Source organism: Gopherus evgoodei, chromosome 1, assembly GCF_007399415.2.
Source record: "Gopherus evgoodei ecotype Sinaloan lineage chromosome 1, rGopEvg1_v1.p, whole genome shotgun sequence".
Classification (NCBI taxonomy): Eukaryota; Metazoa; Chordata; order Testudines; family Testudinidae; genus Gopherus; species Gopherus evgoodei.
In genome coordinates, this window is record NC_044322.1 from 113,658,094 (window position 1) to 113,672,113 (window position 14,020).

Below are 14,020 nucleotides of genomic sequence, written 5' to 3' on the forward strand. Positions count from 1 at the left end.
CCTGAAATGAGAAAAACTAAAGAGTGCCGTAAATTAAAGATCACGTTTGTTATTAAACTATGCTTATCCCACTCAGGCTCATGGACCTTTGAAGTCAAGCGATGAGGTCGGTTGTAGCAATGGAGTCTTACGAATACCAAAGAGCAAAACTGTGGTGGAAGCAATGGTGTGGTTTGAATGGGGAAACAGTGAAGCACCAAAGCAGCAGTGCCTCGGGGCTGGTATACTGGGAAGCAGCTCTTGATGCTCCCTGCAGTGCTGTTCTGCTGACAGATGTATAGAAGGGAGGGGCCATGGCTATGCCATGGCGCCACACAGATTGGACCTTCCCACACACCCTGAGCTCCTCAATATATCCAACATAAGGAGAATAGGGCAGTGTGCGTCTTCTATACCTTGTAACGGACTACGATGCTATCCAAAGCCCAGTGAAGTCAATGGAAAGATCCCCACTGATTTCAATGGGCTTTGGATCAAGCACCACACAGGCAGAGGCATAATTACATAAGAACGACCATATTAGGTCAGACCAATGATCCATCTAGCCCACTATCCTGTCCTCCAACAGTGGTCAATGCCAGGAGCTTCAGAGGGAATGAACAAAACAGGCAATCATCGAGTGATCCACCCCCTATTGTCCACTCCCAGCTTCTGGCAAATAGGCTAGGGACACTCAGAGCATGGGTTTGCATCCTTGACCACCTTGGCTAATAGACATTGATAGACCCATCCTCCATGAACTTTTCTAGTTCTTTTTTGAACCTTGTTATAGTTTTGGCCTTCACAACATCCTCTGGTAACGAGTGCCACAGGTTGACTGGGCATTGTGTGAAGAAATACTTCCTTTTGTTTGTTTTAAACCTGTGGCCTATTAATTTCACTTGGTGACCTCTAGTTCTTATGTTATGAGAGGAGTAAATAACACTTCCATATTCACTTTCTCCACACTAGTCACAATTTTATAGACCTGTATCATATGCACCCTTAGTCATCTAATTTCCAAGGGAAAAAAGTGTCAGTCTTTTTAATCTCTCCTCATATGGAAGCTGTTCCATATAATCATTTTTGTTGCCCTTCTCTGTATCTTTTCCAATTCTAAGATATCTTTTTTGAGCTGGGGTGACCAGAACTTGAAGTATTTGATACTATGGATTTATATAGTGGCATCATGATATTTTCTGTCTTATTATCTATTCCTTTCCTAATGGTTCCTAACATCCTTTTTTTACTACTTTTTTTGAATATTAGGCCCACAGTACTTTGAAACAAACATTATTACTGTTAGGAACCTATGGTTATGTAGTTTGGTGTTTCTCAAATGGTAGGTCCTGATCCACCAGTGGGTCACGGGAAGGTTCTGGATGTGTCGCAGGGCCCTAGGCAAATATATGCGTCTACTGGCCCAGTACAGAGGGGAGGCCCTGGGATTAAACGTGTTGAAAAGCAATCCACTGTGTACTCCACCCTGCAGTGGCAACTCCTGTCCTGCAGGTCTGCTCCCAGTTCCCTCTTCCAAACATTGCAACCTGGCACACACTCACAGCCCCACTAACTTAAATTTGCCTTGGCTACCCCTCTGCCACCTCTCTTGATATTCACCCATTCTTGTCAACTGTTGAGAATTGGCCACTTCCACTTTAATTGATTTGGCCTCATTAGCATTGACCCCCCCACACACTTGGTAAGTCAACTCCCATCTTTTCATGTGCTGTAATATTTATACTGCTTACTGTATTTTTCACTCCATGCATCCGATGAAGTGGGTTTTCGCCCATGAAAGCTTATGCCCAAATAAATTTGTTAGTCTCTAAGGTGCCACAAGGACTCCTCATTGTTTTCACTCTCATAGTGTTGCTTTGGGTGACATGTCTAATGTTGGCATCTCCCATGCTTTATACATGCCTCTTCCCTATTTCACTGTTGGACATAAGTGAAAAAGGAATTGCAATGTTGCCATCAATGGCTGGTCACTCTGTCACTGTTTGCCTTCTGTCCCTTTAGCTTCCATAGTTATGTGGCAATAATAAAGTGAAGTGTCTAGACACTTGTTTTGATCTTTCCCAATGGGTACTATGATCCTTTCTTATAAGCTATATTTAGTGATCCATTTTGCTAAGAACCATTACAGTTCATATTAAATATCCTTAAACTTTATACATATTCATAAATTAACTTAAAAGTCAATGTAGTACTGCAGAAAATTACAGATTAACATTCCTGAATTTCTCTATTTATCCACAGATCAGGAACAACCTAAACAGTGGCAGTTCAAGCTCCCCTCACATCCTTCCACCTGCTTGCCTCAAGACTGATCCAAAGGACTACTTCTAGGGTGAACAGGTAGGTCAGTCTCCGTGCATTTTCTGTTCAGTCCTTCGCACCTGCGCTGAGGCATTTAAAAAGAATTCCAGAGAATGCTAATCCTGGGGATGGAAAAGCACTTCTCATCATGAGTCTACTTATAGGAAACAATCATTATAATTTCTGAGCCTTGTTGGCCTTTTTGATGAAAAATGATACCAGTTCTGACACTGGCGTTATCAAAGTCCAATAAAAGGCTTCCTTAAGTTATTGTGTTTTAAAAGGTAACATATAGAGGAAAGTATTAAAATACATAACTAAACACAAAAAATAGTTAATTTAATGAATGTGTGAAACCAAGCAAATGGTGTAACAAAAACAGCTCATTCAGTGGCAGAAAAACAAACAAGAAATGATAACAAAACTCTCAGTAAGGCTTGGTCTACACAAGCAACTTATATTGGTATGACTAAATTGTTCAGGGATGTGGCACTCCCCCCACCCGCCTCCCCAGCAGGGCCGTCCAGAGGGGAGGACAAGTGGGGCAATTTGCCCCAGGCCCCCACAAGAGTTTTTTTGGGGCACCTGGAGTGGGGTCCTTCACTCACTCTGGGGGCCCCAGAAAACTCTCATGGGGCCCCCGGAGCTTCTTCCACTCTAGGTCCTCGGTGGCAATTCGGCAGCGGGGGTCCTTCTGCCCCAGGACCCACCGCCGAAGTGCCCTGAAGACCTGTGGCGGGGGATCCTTCCACCTCGGGATCTGCAGCCGAAGTGCCGGGTCTTCAGCGGCAATTTGGCAGCGGGGGCCTCCCACCACCAAAGACCCCAGGCCCCCTGAATCCTCTGGGTGGCCCTGCCCCCCAGTGTTGACAGTGCTATGTCTACAGGAGGGCTTCTCCCATTTACATAGCTACTATCTTTCAGGGCGATGGATCAACAGTGCCAATGGGGGAAGCTCTCCCATCAGCATAGGTAGTGTCTTCACTCAGCACTGCAGGGGTGCAGGCAGCTGTAAGTGCTGTAAGTGCAGCCAAGCCCTAAGTGTTAAAGGACAGTAGTTTGTGACCACTTTCCCTTCAAAGCTAATACTGACTAACCATCAAAGACCTTTGGCATTTAATAGTTGAATGGCACTGTTCACATTCTAAAAGGTTCTCGGCTAGGTAGCTTGAGTGGTCAAAAAGCCCCTTAGGTTATAATGGTAGAATAAGGTTAAAATCAGCAATGGACAAACTGCAAAAGATTTAGAATTTGGGTTCTGTCCAGATAAACACCTAATAGACTGGAAGATTATCCAAAGCTTATCAAAAACCTCTTCAGTCTGCAAAATTTAGCTGGAAATCTCACAGGAACACGTTTTCTCATGATATTTCCAGCTAAATATTACAGACTTGATTTGGATAAGCTTCAGATGATCCAAACTTATGGGTGCTAATCCAAATTGAACTGAACCTCTAATCTTTGGAGAGTTTCCTGACACTATCAACACTTCCAAATGTCAAAATAAAGAGAGGACCAAAAATGAAACAGCCAAGGAATTAAGAGATAAAGAAAGCAAGCCATACGGTACATAGAAAAGTGCCATAAAAGCAAAAAGGAAAACATATTGCCTCCTTGAGCAGAATGTACCAATAGCATCATGTAAAGAAACAACTTAATCAGTTTTTGATTTATAGAGCTGTAGCAAGAGAGGAAAAATTCTCAAGGCTTTGCAGTACTTTTATTTTACCTTGCTAGACCAAAAACAGATTAGTTTTCACACATAAAACGTTTACAGAGAGTTAGTCTATAATGCGGACAGGACAAAATCTCGGATTCTGAAATGAGGAAGGCTACATTGTGTGAGTTACAAATAAATTGTATTAAGGCCTCTAAGAATAAGTATAAAAAAGTGTAAAAATAATTTGAAAGCACATGTATAAAAATTACCATGACTACCATCCTTTAAATTGGATGCTGCAAAAAGAAAGTTACTAATGATCATTCTGATGCTGCTACCCTCAGAGTCTTGAGATTTTTTATTTTGACTTCAAAAGGAAGAAGAATCAGACCCAATATTTGCAATATAAAGCTTTCTTCAAGATCAATCTGCAGAGCAACAGGTATTGCAGCTCTTTCATGTGGACTGAAAAATATGCAGAGAAGTTTCCTGCTGAGACAAGTTTAGCACCGATTCTCTGACTGAGCCAGCAGGAAGTTCTCTTTTGGATCATGATCCACTGCCTACAGACCACAGAGGTCCTGATCCAATTTTCAGCTTCCATAACATTGATACATACTCAACAGGCTAAATATTCTGCTACTGTAAATGGACTTATCTCAAATGACACCACTGGATTTTCACCCATTTGTTCCACGAGACTATTTGGCCTAACAAGTTCAATCCTGAAAAAGGGGATTTGCTCTAGAGTCTTGCCACCAGTTAGCCAGCACAATAGAACTAGCTTGTAATGTTTTGCAAACTGATATATCAGGATGCTGTGGTTATTGCATAATAAATAGCTGAGTGGAATATTTGCAAAACATTTGTCACTGAATTTTTCCTCTTTTCTTGATAGCAAAACTTCTGTAAAATTGTGGTATTTTTGCGAAATGTTTCACATTTTTAAAAAGTGAAGTTTTGTGACATATTTTCACAGAAAAATTTGCAGCTAATATTTGCTTAACTTTTTTTAATTTTTTAGTTGGGTTGATTGGTGAGAGGTTACATGGTATAAATTTTGGTTCCTTGATTGGTTGAGCCAATCCTTTGTATTTAGAAGGGAGGCAGAAACCATTCTGATTGCACTTTTTGGAAGAATAAGCTATAATTAGGAGTCTTCCTTCCAAATAATAAAGCAAAAATTAGTTCATCTTTTTTTACATCAAAGCAAAACTGATCAATTTGATTCACAATACATACTATGCCAGATGAGTGTTTGATGTGTCACATTTACATAGTGTATACCTATTCATAGTTTTAACTGTCTGTATTTTCCTGAAAGGTTTGCTATATACTTTGATATTTTCCTCATCCTACATCAACTTTGATCTGACAAGAGTGTATTGCATCAACAGTGGCTTTGTTATAGACTATCTGCTTGCACCACATTTGTTATGTTGTGTTCTAATGGCAACTGCTCACTGAGGTCTATGCAGTGTGTAGCCATGTCAGTCCCAGGATATTAGAGAGACAAGGTAGGTGAGGTAATATCTTTTATTGGACCAGCTCTTGTTGGAGAGAGAGACAAGCTTTCAAACTGCACCGAGCTCTTTTTCAGACCTGAGAGCTTGTCCGTCTCACCAGCAGAGGTTGGCCCAATAAAAGATATTACCTTGTAACATTGCACTCCATATGCTTTATAAAATAAGTTTGTATGTGTGAATATGATGTAACTGGAATATGCTTTATGCAAAATGTCTCTTGTAAGGTATCATTACAAAGCTTATCATTTACTGAATGTGGTCATTCTATTTGTATGAATGTATCATTCTTGTATCTGAAACTAGGAATATGAAATATAACTCTGAGGTGCTATTATAATTATGCAAAGTGTGGGCCATTAATGGTGGTTTGGAATCTTGATGGTTCCCATTGACTGGACAATTGACTGTAGTTGGCTCTGTTTACCTTCAAGCCTCCACTGCATACGTATGGGCCAGTCCTGAAAAAGCGGAGGAGGGCTCACAGGACATGTGAACGTGACACTGGAATCCATCTTTAACCTGGTGCTTTTCCATTTTGAAGGAGGGGTGGGAACCCAAAGAGAGACAAAGGATTCCTGCTTTGAACCAAAGCTATAAAAGGGGGTGGAAGAGAACAAAGGGGGCTGCCAGTCATAAGAATTCCCTTAGTTACCACCTGAGCTGGAACTAACAAGAACTGTATCGGGGAAAGGATTGGGCCCAGACTAGGAAGAAGTCTAGTCTGTGAAAGAAGCTTATTGGAACATCTCTGAGGATGAGATTTACCTGTAGTCAGTTTCTTAATGTAATAGGCTTTGACTTGTGTGTTTTGTTTTATTTTGCTTGGTAACTTACTTTGTTCTGTCTGTTATTACTTGAAACCACTTAAATCCTACTTTTTATACTTAATAAAATCACTTTTATTTATTAATTAACCCAGAGTAAGTGATTAATACCTGGGGGAGCAAATAGCTACGCATATCTCTCTATCAGTGTTATAGAGAGTGGACAATTTATGCATTTACCCTGTATAAGCTTTATACAGAGTAAAACGGATTTATTTGAGGTTTGGATCCCATTGGGAGCTGGGTGCTGGAGACAGGAGTACTTGCTAAGCAGTTTTCAGTTAAGTCTGCAGCTTTGGGGTTGTGGTTCAGACCCTGGGTCTGTGTTGCAGCGGATCAGCATATCTGGCTCAACAAGACAGGGTTCTGGATTTCTAAACTGGCAGAGAAAACAGGCTCAGAGATAGTCTCAGCACATCAGGTGACAGTCCCAAGAGGGTCTCTGTGACCGAACCCATCACACGTCACCCAGACTGAGGCCTACTCAATTGAGTAAGGTCATCTTTCCACACAACAAAGAGGCACTGGCAACAGCAACAGCACTGGCAAAAAAAAAAAAAAAGGAACGATAAAGCATATCTTCAAAACCGGCACAAGTATCCTGGGGGGGGGAGGGTCACAGCAGGGTACGGAGAGAGAGGCGTAACATCAGCAGCATGGCTTCCTGATCACATGTCACATCCCATCCCAGCAGACTTTGAGAGCTGCTGCAGGCAAATATCTGGCTAATTTTGCCCAGAATTTGCAAATAATCAAGGACTCACGATGTATTTTGAGGCCAGAACCTAGGGGCACAGTTTGTTCATACAGAGGCTAAGGTTGATTTGTTGTTGTTACTGTTTATTTCTATTGTGGTAATGCCCCCGAATCAGATCCTTGTGCTGGGATCTCTACAGCACATAAGAAAACAAGACCCATGCACTGAAGATCTTATAGCCTAAAAAGACATAAAATAGAATGTAGGGGAAAGAGGCACACCAATCGGCAATCGGCAAGTGTCTCTAGTTTAAATGGTAAAGCCCCATCTGCATCATCTGCATGCGCTCTCTCTCTCTCTCTCTCTCTCTCTCTCTCTCTCTCACACACACACACACACACACACACACACACACACACACACACACACACACACACAGAGTACATCAGTCTGTCTGTCGGTACTCCTTGATGAAGAAGGAGCTACTCCTAGGGGCTGGTTCTGCTCTCCTGCCCTGCTGCAAAATCTGGAGAGGAGGGTTTCTTTCGGCAGGATTCATCATATCCAATATAGCCAAGAAAATATTTCCCTCTATTTTGTCCAGCTCATCATGGATCAGTAGTTATTGTTGCAGCCTGCATTATTAGATAGCTAAGACACTTAAGATGCACGAATGATTACAAAGCTGTAATTGCTGTACTTAATTAGATCTTGTGCAGGTCTAGTGAGGGGTCTAGAGTCAGTGCATGTCACTGCTATATTGAAATCTTCTTAATGCATAGCAAATGTGAAAAATCAAATGGTACAATGCAAAGTGCAAACAATTCACTGCCAGGAACATTTCTGCATTGGCAGGGGAGTGTAGTAAATGACAGTCATCAGTCTTTTCCATCTCTAATACCTATATTTCTGTACTCAAACTGCTCTGGTTGCTGTTCCACTACCCCACTTGCTGTGCTAATTCTAGTGGAATATATGAAACTGGAACACTCTGGGAGCTCATTCTGCTAGAGGGGCCTGTTACTGTACTTTGGCAGCAGTTGGCAATCAGACTTAGCTGCTTTGTATTGCTTATTACAGCTTACTAACCACTGCTGCTTTGAAACGCTCCTGTGGTATTCCACTTTTGAAATGGTGGGTATGCCACTAAAATTAGAATGTAAATGATAAACTAATGACAAAGCGACAATTAAAATTGATCAGCCGTAACACCAAGAAAGCAAGGAAATACCCAACAATGGCTATCATGGGATTTCTAATTCACGCAACTGTGCCAGGGTTTCATCGAAAGGGCTTCAAAACTTCTTCTTATTAATATATTTGTACTACGTTAGCGCCCAGAACCTTATCAAAGGATCAGGACCCTGTTGTGCTAGGAGCTGTGTGGATAAATGTCAGAGAGAGTCCCCATCTCAGAGAGCTAACTATCTAGCTGTCAGGGGGATGCAACCGGTGAACAAAACAGATAAATTCGGTGGGTGTGGGTTGTCAGAATGGGGAAACAGTGAAACAATAGAGGTTAGTAGAAATGCAGAAGTCATGGCTAGTCATTTGCCTAACCAATGCCAGATTGGAGTGATGTGTAGGCGTCCCAGTGGAAGTAGATTTTGAGGTAGGATTTTAAAAAAGAGAATAGGGGAGGGGTATAAGGCGCGGGGTTAATAACCTTCCCCTGCCTGGTGAGAGGTAGGGAACTAAATGCACAGAGGTGTTTGAGAGAGAATCAGACAAGTGGGTGATTGAGGCTGCCACCACTGGCAGGGCAGAGATGGAGGTGGACATCTGGACAAGTTAGTAGATGTGATAGATAGGATGAGACTAAATGCGGAAGGGCCTTAATGGCAAAGGCAGATGCTTGTGTTTGAGGTGATAGTGTGGACAATCAGGTGAGGGACAAAAAGAAGGGGGTGACATAGTCAGAGCAGTGAGCAAAGAAGATGATCCTACCCAGAAGCGTTTTGAGTAGATTGAGCGAAGGGCAATGTGGCTGGCATCAAAGCCAGAGAGGACGAGATTACAGTAATTGAGATGTGAGGTTATGAGGACCTGAACAACAGTCTTGGCAGACTGGTCAGAGAGAAAAGGTTGAGAGCGAAACGTTAGGTAATACAATACAACAAAGTTAGGGCCTGTCTACACACAGCAAGCCTGAGAGGGATGGGGGAGAAGTGGAGTGGCGACGTGCTCGGGGGAGGAGGCAGAGGTGAGCTGGGGGGGGAGCAGTTCCTCTGCCCCCTCTGGCTACTTCCTGCAGCCCTCCCCACGCCCCCCACCACCGCAGCTCACTCTCTCTCCTCCTGCTCCCCTGAGCACAATGCTCTGCTTCTCCCCACTCCCTCCCAGGCTTGCTACAAAACAGCTGATTCGCGTGGCAAGCCTGGGAGAGAGGGAGGAGAAGCAGAGCGGCGGCGCGCTCGGAGCAGCATGCAGCAGTGGAGCAGAGATGAGCTGGGAGGGAGTGGTTCCTCTGCTCCCCCCACCTCCTCAGGGTTACTTCCTGCGGCCCTCCCCGTGCCATCCACCACCGCAGCTCATCTCCACTCGGGGCCGGCTCCTGGCTTTTTGCACCCCAAGTCAAAAAAAGAAAAAAAGGAGCCAGAGTGCTGCCCCTTGGAAAATGTTGCCCCAAGCACACGCTTGGAGTGCTGGTGCCTAGAGCTGGCCCTGCTCGCTGCAAACCAATGATCTTTGAGTAGTATTTGTTAATTATCAAAACAGTACCGTAGCCAATTTTTGCTCCCCAGTACACAATGTAACCAATATAAAGGAGGCCATGTCCCTGTATGTGCTGTCTCTCCCCCTACTTGGTGGTCAAGGGCTTCCAAAATGCACATTAGAGCACAGAATATTTAACTTAGACGAGTCTAAATTTATTGCATTATGTAGATACTGTATGTAGGGTTAAAAACCAAAAACACACAGATTTCATTTGATAAGGCTGTTTCACAAAATAAATGAGTATGCTAAATCAGGCAAAGCCATCATTGTCTGAAGTGCAGTGGTCTGGAAGCAGGACCCTTTGCAGTGTGTTATCTTATGGCTGAACAGATTTACTTGCTGCTTAGGAGAAAATTTAGGAGGAAAAAAAGAGAGTTAAATCCAACTCAATATTTGTCTGTATTGACAGAGCTAAAGGACAATTAGAGTGCATTCACCTCTTACTGTAATTCTGTCGTGTCAAAGATCAAATCAAATAGCAACTGAGCAGCATTCTACCACTGGAATAATGGATGCCTACACTGGGCAACAATTAGCAACTTCAGCCAACTGAATTGCAGTCAGGGAACTAAAACCAACTACTATATTATCTCAGCAACTGCTGACAATATCTAGTTGCTTGCAGGATGATGTGCTGGCTTCTGCTAAATGCCCTCTGAGATATAGGGCGGCTACATATTATGTGGGGAATTGCATTCCAATTTTATGGCAACAAATCTCTTTTGTTTCTGCAAATTCAGCAGAGCTCTCCACTAGTTTAATCTCCTATTCCTCCAATTTGTGGAAGGTGCTGAAAAGGATATGAAGACAAGAATGTCAGATGACACTGTCATTCAGATTGTTTGGTTATGCAGCATACACTGTAGAAAAGAAATGTATTTTTTTGTTTGTTATTTCACTGGGATGGATAGATAGAACCTGCCTGAACACCCTGTATTATAGTTGCATACCCAATTGTGTCTATTTAGTTTCTGGCATTTCTGTGGTGCTGTTGCCATTGGCATAGTATTTGGAGACCTAAACATTTAACCTTCCAAGAAGCAGATTCTTTGGGAATTTTTAGGAAAGGGTTTGCTTTGAAGATGTAAGAAAGGAACATCACAGAACATAAAAGTCCTTCTATTTTAATTTTATTTTTGTGTTCCATGAATTTCTGTTACTTTGCTCTGTCCATAAGAATATATCATACCATTCATTCTCCCCTGCTCAGTGTTCACATAGCTATAAAAATGACATTTTATTACAATTATCTGATATTGAACAAAGGCTTAACCTGCTTTAAACTGAACCCAAGTTCATTCAAGACCACACTGATTTCTATACTTGAGTTTTACCTCAATCTTCCTCACTATCCCACATTTCTCTCTTTTCTTCTCTTGCTAACCTTTCCCCTTCCCCCCAACACTCACCACCACAATTAAAATTAATAGATGCAAATCCCTCTTTACATTTACCAAGTAAAGCATTTAGGGTTATGTAGCTTGGATTTAAAAGAGAACTGGATAAATTCATGGAGGGTAAGTCTGTTAATGGCTATTAGCCAGGATGGGTAAGGAATGGTGTCCCTAGCCTCTGTTTGTCAGAAGGTGGAGATGGATGGCAGGAGAGAGATCACTTGATCATTACCTGTTAGGTTCAATCCCTCTGAAGCACCTGGCATTGGCCACTGTCGGTAGACAGATACTGGGCTAGATGGAACTTTGGTCTGACCCAGTAGGGCCGTTCTTATGTTCTTATGTATGTTCTTATGTTATGGATTGTATTGGGCCACCCTTGTGGGCCGTACCTGTGTATTCAGATTATTATTTAACACAGTAGGTCACATCAACATCTGGTTAACTCCTCATGTTCATGTTACGCTACCAATACCAGCATCCTCTGGTATAATTGTCAAATGATCTCATTAAGTTTTGGCCTTCATGAAGAGATCTGTGAGGAACCCCACCGGGAATACGGATATGTTTGAGATCTTCCTTTGAAGACACATTGCCTCTGATCTCAAAAAAAGACTGAACCTTTTGATGATTCTTCTTTCCAATCATATCAATATCCAGCAGTGCTGGCACAATCCTCACCATTGCAGCGCGAGAGCTCTGCTATAATTAATCTTTATTCTGCACTCTTTCCTGAGTGATTTCCTTTCTAGCTATATATTCAATAGCGAGGAAGAAAAACGAGCACTGAGGGGAAACTTGGTTTCTGGGTTTATGAAAATACATAGTGCATGCTGGCCAAACAGATTCTCAAAATATTAACACCTTTCTAGAAACCACTCTTTCACACTTATTAAGCAGATATTGTTAAAAAATAAAATAATGAATTATAGAGGATTTTTTGCAGTATCTATCAGTGTCCCCAGTCCCTAGCAGGGTCCCGTTGGATTAGGCACTATATAAAAACACAGGAAGATGCACTCCCTTGCCCAAAGAGCTTACAATCTAAGAGGAGCTTAAGATCTAAGCAGCATCTGTTTGGTCCCCAAATTATGTGTAAGAAGTAAGCAAAATTGAGGGGAAGAGCCAGATGGCCAACAACCCACAGGAAAAAATTTGGAAAGTTAATGGAACCAGTGTCAATAAGTCCATTTGGCAGAATTACACAACTAGAGAGAAGACTGGCCTTGCTGTGGCTGACAGGGGTTTGCAGGGGAACATAAAGGAGAATCCCTCCACCCAAATGCACAGGAACTCCAGGGTTGTGAACCTTGATTCTATGGACCCAAAGCTCCTGGTCTTCCACTGCCAGTAGGTGTGCTAGTCCCATGTACCAAGGCCTGGTCTGTACTACAAAGTTAGGTTGATATAAGTTGCCTTGTATCAACCTAGTTGTGTATGTGCCTACACTTATTCGTCTCCCGCTGATGTAAGCTCTCCATTACACCAACATAGTAACACCACCTCCCTGAGTGGCACTGAGCCAGGGTCAATGTGCTGATGCCCACACAGCATACATGTAGACACTGTGTTGCCTATGTTGACTTAACAGACGTCCAGCAGCTGTCCGACAATGCCTAACACTGACCGCTCTAGTCACAGTTGTGAACCAGAGCCTGGAAGGCTCCTCCTCCCCCTCCCCACACACCTTTAAAATCTCTTGCATTTTTTAAATGCTTTTCCTGATTGCCCATCTTGACAAGCCCACCTTGCAGCTCTCCATTGTTGTGTGCAACTGCCCAGCTACTAATGCTGGCTACACACGCCACATGTGCTCTGGTCTAGATATTGGATCTCCTGGGCCTGTGGAGAGAAGAGGCTGTGCAAACACAGCTGTGGACCAGCCATAGAAACATGGACACCAATGAGGAGACCGCATGAAGGATGCAAGAAAAGGAGTATGACAGGAACCAGCAGCAGTGTCGCGTGAAAGCGAAGAAACTGTGACAAACACATCAGAGGGCTAGGGAGGCCAGCAGTCAATCCCATGTCAAGCTGCAGACCTGTTGCTTTTACAACAACCTGCATGCCATACTTGATGGAGGCCTAACTGCCACTCTGCATGCCACCATGGATACCTTCCAGGAGCAGAAGCCAAAGACCCCTGGCATGGACTAGAAGCAGGAAGTGGAGGAGGAAAAGGAGGAGGATTGGGGACATGCAGTTGAGGAGTCTATCTATGGCATGAGCCAGGCCCTGTTTGAAATTCCAATGCAGTTCAGTCAGTCCCAGCAATCAAACACAGGAGAGCCCTAGGCAGGGAAAGGAACCTCAGGTAAGTGTGTAAATTTATTTCCCATTACAGTGATGGCACCCCAAACTTAGCAAGGTACAGATATAAAACTTCATTAATTTACTCATACAACAAGAGGTAGTGGCACAACTGAGAGGTAGCATTGTTATCAGCTTTTCATTCCTGCCGAGGATGATTCCCCACTCTGGCACTTCGAGTGCAGAAGGTAGGGGGCCAGCAAGGACTCTAAAAATTAATACTGGCCACTGCATGCTTGTATTAAACTCCAAAGGTTACAGCTTTTCTCTGACCTTGGATTGGTAGATGCTGCCACCACCCAACCGCAGAACCCCTTTGACAGACCAGGAAGGCTCACTTGGGAATTCTTTCCTGTGGGGTACCCCCAAGCTCTTTCACCTCCCCCCCCCCCGCCCAGGGAAGAGCTGAGAAAGGGGAAAGAAAGAAATCAGCTGATGCCACTAGCTAATTAAAAAAACATGTGCACAGACCTCTTAAGACACAGAACTCCAATCCTGTTCTTAAAAAAGGTAAAATTTATTAAAAAAGAAAGTAAGAAAATATATCTGAAAAACTCAAAGCTATTGCTAGATTTAAAAAGAGAAAATAC

At 42.9% G+C, this 14,020-nt stretch overlaps 1 protein-coding gene across 5 annotated transcripts in view; it reads left to right on the forward strand.

Annotated features, from left to right (window-relative positions):
* ST6GAL2 (ST6 beta-galactoside alpha-2,6-sialyltransferase 2) overlaps window positions 1–14,020 on the forward strand; it is a 276,373-nt gene that overhangs the window by 96,179 nt on the left and 166,174 nt on the right. For all 5 annotated transcript variants that reach the window (XM_030569534.1, XM_030569562.1, XM_030569578.1 and 2 more), the window contains one exon: window positions 2,242–2,340. The gene's annotated coding sequence lies outside the window, so the exon portion shown is untranslated. The remainder of the gene's footprint in view (window positions 1–2,241; window positions 2,341–14,020) is intronic.